Source organism: Trichosurus vulpecula, chromosome 9 (genome assembly GCF_011100635.1).
Source record: "Trichosurus vulpecula isolate mTriVul1 chromosome 9, mTriVul1.pri, whole genome shotgun sequence".
NCBI lineage: Eukaryota > Metazoa > Chordata > Mammalia > Diprotodontia > Phalangeridae > Trichosurus > Trichosurus vulpecula.
In genome coordinates, this window is record NC_050581.1 from 189,193,401 (window position 1) to 189,200,302 (window position 6,902).

Genomic DNA, 6,902 nt, shown 5'->3' on the forward strand with positions numbered 1-6,902 from the left:
CAATCTCCCTAATGAATATTAATGCAAGATTCTAAATAAAATACTATCAAAGAGAATATAACAATAATATCACAAAGTTCATATTCTATGACCAGATGGGATTTATCTCAGGAATGCAAGTCTAGTTTGATATTAGGGACACTATAAGCATAACTAACCATGTCAATAACAAAACCAAAATCATATTATTTTATCAATAGATTCAGAAGAAGCTGATGAAATACAATATCCAGTACTATTAAAAATACTAGAAAGCATAGGAATAAATGGATCTTTTCTTAAAATAAGTAGTACATATCTAAAAACCAGAGTAAGCATTATCTGTAATGGGACAAACTAGAAGCCTTCCCAAAAAGATCCAGTTTGAAAGAAGGGTGTCCATTATCACCATTATTATTCAATATTGGACTAGAAATGCTTGCTATGGCAATAAGACAAGAAAAAAATTGAAAGAAGAATAGGTAATGAGGAAACAAAACATCACTCTTTGTTGATATTATGATATTACTTAGAGAAACCTAGAGAATCAACTGAAAAACTAGTTGAAACAATCAATAGCTTTAGCAAAGCTTCAGGGTATAAAAGAAACTCACATAAATCATGAGCATTTCTCTATATCACCAAGAGAATCCAGAAAGAAAAGACAGAAAGAGAAATTCCATTTACAGCAACTGCAGACAGTATAAAATACTTGGGAGTCTACCTGTTAAGACATACCCAGTAACTATATGAACACAATTACAAAACACTTCTCCCAAAAATACAGACCTAAACAACTGAAGAAATATTAATTGCTCACGGATAGGCCAAGCCAATATTTAAAAATGACAGTTCTACCTAAATTAATTTATTCTATGTCATACCAATCAATCTATCAAAAATTATTTTACAGAGCCAGAAAAAAATAATAAAATTTATCTGGAAGAACAAAAGGCTAAGAACATCAAGAGAATCGATTTAAAAAATGTGAAGGAAGGTAGCCTAGCAGGCTCAGGTTTCAAACTATATTACAAAGAGGTAATCGTCAAAACAATCTGGTACTGGCTAAGTGGTAGATCAGTGGAATAGGTGAGGTATATAATACAAAGTATTAAAATGACCATAGTAATTTAGTGTTTGATAAACCCAAAGATCCAAGCTTTGGGAGCAAGAACTCACTATTTGATAAAAACTACTGGGAAAATTGGAAAGTATTCCAGCAGAAACTAGTTATAGATCAACATCTGATACCATATACCAAGATGAGTTCAAAGTAGGTACATGATTTAGACATAAAGCATGATGCCATAAGCAAATTAGGAAAGCACGGAAAATTTTACCTGTCAGATCTATGGATAAGGGAAAAGTTTATAACTAGATAAAAGACAGAGAGGATCACAGGAGGTAAAATGGATAATTCTGATTAAATAAAATTAAAAAGATTTTGAGCAAACAAAATCAATGTAGCTAAAGTTAAAAGGAAAGCAGGAAATGGGGGGGAGGAGTATTCCAGCAGGTTTCTCTCATATAGGCCTCATTCCTCAAATATATATACAGAATTGAGCCTACTTTATAAAAATAAGAGTCATTCCCCCACTGGCAAATGGTCCAAAGGATATAAACAGGTAGTTTTCAGTCAAACCTATCTATAATCATGAGAAAATGCTCTAAATCACTAATAATTAGAGAAATGCAAATTAAAATAATTCTGAAGTATCACTTCACACCTATCAGATTAGCTAAGAGGACAGAAAAGGAAAATGACAAATGCTAGAGGAGATGTGGAAAAACAAGTACTCTAATGCACTGTTGGTAGAGTTGTGAACTGATCCAACTATTGTGGAGAACAGTTTGGAATATGCAGAATGATAAGGGGGATGGTTTCAGAAAAACCTGGGATTTTCCATGTACTAATAGCAAGTGAAGTAAGCAGAACCAGAACACTGTATACAATAATAGCAATATTTTAATGAAGCCCAACTATGAAAGACTTAGCTACTCTGATCAGTACAATGATTCAAGACAATTCCAAAGGATTCATGATTAAAAATGCTATTCACCTCTGGAGAGAGAACTTATAAATTCTTAATATCAACTGAAGTATACTATTTTTTCACTTTCCTTTTCCTTCTTTCTTTTTTTGCAACATGGATGATATAAAAATGTATCTTATATGACTTCTCATGTATAATGGACATCATATTGCTTGCCTTCTCACCGTGTGTGGTGGGGGAAGGGGGCTGGATGGAGAGAATTTAGAACTCAAAAAAGATTAATAAATATTAAACATTTTAAACAATTTTAAAAAACACCAAAGTTAATAATGATCTCTTCATTGCCAAAATAATGGCTTTTTCTCAATCCTCATGCTTTTTTGGCCTCTCTGAAATATTTTCCATTTAAGATCACCTATCCTTCTGGATGCACCCATCTCTTTCCACCTTAGGTTTTCAGTATACTGTTCCCTCTTGGTTCTCCTCCATGATGGTTCCTTCTTAATCTTCTTTTCTATATCGTCATCAATGTCATGCCCACTAATTATGGATTTCCCCTAGGCTCTAGCCTCGGTCCTCTTCTCTTTTCTTTCTGTACTCTCATTTGGTGATCTCATCAGCTCCCATAGGTTCATTTATCAACTCTATGTAGATGATTACCCTATCTATATATCTGGTCATAGTTTCTCTCCTCCTTCCAGTCTCTACATCATCAACTGACTATTGGACATTCTAAGTGGGAATACCGTAGTTATCTCAAACTCAACATGACCAAAACAGAATTCTTCAACCTGAAAGACTAATCTAATCAGAATCAGAACAATTTATACAAGGGCTATAATATTGTAAAAGAAAACAACTTTAAAGACTTATGAACTATGATCAAAGGAAACTATCAGGATTCCCCTCAAAAACCTCCCCATTCTGAAATTCCACATTATGACAGAGGACACAGCCACCATCCCTCAAGTCATCCACACTGACAAGTGCTATTCCTCAATCTCACTCCACATATCCATTCTACTGCCAGATTTTGTTTGTATCTCTCAAAACTGCTCATCTTTTCTCTACTCACAGCCACAGTTCTAGCTCAGGCCCCTTATCACCTCTAATTTGGACTAGTACAATAGCCTTCTAACTTCTCCCTCCAGAACCAAACAGAAAGCTCTCTGCACCGGGCCCATTTTCCCATCTACTTCCCTCCATGCACCCTAGGATCCAGCTACCTAATACTTAAGCACTTTATGGCTCATAAAGCACCTTACTTTCATTATCTCATGGATCTTAACAATAAATTGATGGGAAGGGAGTGGAGAGAAATATATAAGAACAAGAGCTTATAGATAAATGGTCAAAGGCATGTCTGAAAAAAAGGCAAGCTATCAACAACCATATAACAAACGCTCCTATCACTAGTGATAAAATAAATGAAAATTAAACTACTCTGAGGTTTTACATATCATCCATTAGATTGTCAAAAAAGACAAGAAAGGAAAACAGTATTTTCAGAAGTTGTAAAGGCACAACAATGCAAGGTTAGTAGAAATAATGCAGTATGAAGCAAGCAGGACCAGGAGAAAAATTTATACACTGACTATAATACTGGAAAACAACTCTGAAAGCTTTAAGAACTATCATCAATGCAACAAAAGACAAAGACTCCAGAAGATTAGTGATGAAGGCTATTTGTCACCTCTTAGGTAAGAAATAAGAACTAGAAGTGCAGAAGAGACATATCAGATATGAGCGATGTGTGAAGCTGTTTTGCTTAACCATATGTTACAAAAGAAGGCTTTCATTTGAGGACAGAGGAAAGGAGAGTTGTCAGGGGAATGGGTACAGTTGTGATATCAAAAACAACAATGAAACATTAAATACACAGGAGCAAAAAGAGACCAGACAAGCATGGAATATAGGTAATATTATGTTAAGGAAGGAAAGAAACACACATTTATTAAGTGCCGGTGCCTGGCACTGTGCTAAGTGGTGGAGGTACAAATACAAGCAAAAAGAGAGTAAGTCTCTGACCTCAAATAGCTTTAACGGGGGAAGATAAACACTCAGAAGAGAATTAAAAAGATGGGAAGCAGAGATTTCCAGTGCAGAGGCACAGTTTTGAAGTCTAGAAGAACAGGAATATGAAGAGAATAAAAGTTGGCTTTGACTCTTCCACAAAATAGAGGCTTAAGGAGGAGATTTGAGGTGAATCTTGAAGGAAGCCAGAGAAACCAAAAGGCAGAAATAAAGAAGAGCATTCCAGGCACGCAAGACAGCCAATGCAAAGGTATGAAAGAAGTAATGTCATGTTTGAGCTCAATGTATAGAGAGGAATAAAGTGTAAGACGATTAGAAAAGAAGGGGCCACATTATAAAGAATTTGAAATGCTATGTCTTGAGATTGATTCCCAGGTGGTTTCTTCATTTTGTAGTTATCCTGAATAGGATTTACTTATTATATTCTCCCGGATTTTGCAGTGGTCTTGTAGACATGCTGATGATTTTTATAGATTTATTTGCTATTCTGTTTCTCCATCCGAATTATTAATTGCTTCAGTTTCTTTCCACGTTATCCATAGTTTTAAGTAAACCATCATGTTGTCCACAAATAGGGATAATTTTGTCTTCTCTTTCCTCATCTGTATGCCTTTGATTACTTCACTTATCTTAATGCTATAGATAACATTTCTATATGAAATAATAGTCAGAAAAGGAGGTATATTTAATTTACTCCTGCATTTACTGGAAACACTTTTAGTTTTGGGGTTTTTTTATTAAGGATAATGCTAGTCCTAGGTATTGTGGAAGGGTAATAAATCAAATTACTATCCATATTTTGTGGAGTCATGACTTTTGGTTAACAGTATATATGTATATATTTACATGTATGTGTGTATCGCATTAAAAATGGCTCCACTCTGCCTATACTTCTTAGGATCTTTACCACAAATGTTATATACTTTGTCAAAGGAATATTTCTATATCTATTGATATAAACATGTTTGGGATATTTTTGTTTTTTAACATGATTAGTAATATTGTGAACAATTACTTTCCTAGTGTTGAACCATCTTTACAACTCTGGTGTGACCTCTATTTTGTCACAGTAGTAAATATTTTTGGCATATACTACTATAATCTTTTGTCTAGGATTTTTATTTTATTCTATTTTTATTTAAACTTCTAGCATTCATTAGTGACACTGATGTTTAGTACTTTTGTTCTTTTACTATCCTCTGATTTAGATATTAAAATTATATGTATACTATAAAATTAGTTTTTAGAACATTTTCTTTCTCAATTTTGAGAATAATTTGTGTAGCAAGGTATTAATTGCATTTTTTTCCAAATAAAATTTTATTGTTTTCTCACTCCCATTTCTCCTTCCCCACTCACTGAGAAAGCAAGAGAAACAAAATGGGTTGCGAATTTGAGGAGTCAAATAAAACAAATTTGTGCATTAACCGTGCATATCTCTCCCCCATCCCATGCCCCAATTTGTTTTTTTCAATCTGCCTTCTGAGTCCATCACCTCTCTATCTGGAAGTGGAGAATATAATGCATCATGAGTCCTCTGGAACTGTGGTTGGTTCTGTTGTGTTAATCAGAGTTCCTACGTCTTACAAAGTTGTTTGTCTATGTGGTAGTGTTGTTACTGTATAAATTGTTCTCCTGGTTCTGCTAACTTCACTTTTTATCAGTTCATACAAGTCTTCCTAGATTATCGACTACACTTAAACATTTAATAGAATTCATCTGTAAATCCATGTGGACCAAGGCTTTTTTCCTTCAGTAGTTCCTTTATGGTAGTTCAGTTTTACTCTCTGAGACTGGGTTAAAATCTCTATTTCAATTATGTTAATTTGGGTAATTCATATTTTTTTGAGTAATTCTCTATGTCTTCAAAATTTTCAATTTTGCTAGCATACATGTATGATAGTTAATTCTAATAATTCTTTTTGTTTCTTCTGTGTTGTGATTTCATCTTGTTTCATTTTAATTTTGGTAATTTGTTTTCTGTCCTATTCAATTTAATCAGGTTTCCTAAAAAATCTGTAAATTCTGTCAATCTTTATAATTAGCTTTTAGTTTTGTTAATCATATCTATACCTATATATATATATATATTTTTATCTATTTTTCTTCTAATTTGCAAATTTTCCTCTCGAGAGGCTTTTAGATGCTTATTTTCTAGTTTTTTAAATTGCATATTCCATTTATTAGTCCTCATTCCATTTATTAGTCCTCTTTTTAATTTTGTTAATGTTTGGTTTAAGGGAGATTTTTTTTCCCTCTCAAGATTGATGAAGCTGCATCCCAGAAATGTTCCATTATTAATATCCTCTTTCATGGTTATTTTTATGATTTGTTCTTTGATCTGATCATTTTTTCAGATGTCAGTAAGACTCTATTTAGGTCTACCTTTTTGTTGTTTTCCTTGTATTAATTAGTACTTTGTGCTATGTCCTGTAAAAGATGTTTAGTATTTTTGCTTTTTTCTCCCTTTTTTCTTTGCCCTCACGCAGGATCTGTTTTTGTAAAATTTTCATAAGATGCTATGGAATAGGTATACTGTCTCTTATGTTCCTATTCAGAAGTCATTTTATGACATTCAGTTCTACCTCCTCTGTTTAATTCTGTTGCTTCCTTTTCATCTTTGTTAGAATTGTCCAATTCTGAGAGAGGAACATTAACATCTACAAGTAGAAGAAGGAAATTTCTTTAATGACTCCTAATTTATCCTCTACTCTCAAACAAAGGGCCATCTTATTATTTCTCATATTCTACCAGTCTTGTTGTAGAGATACTAGTAATGAAACGGTATAGTCTCTAAAGAACTAAAAATAAGTACCACTGAGAGGGCAATGTGGAAGTTTTGGTGGGATGAGCAAGCTGAAACTCATTAGAAATAAAGAATTATGAAGAATGAAA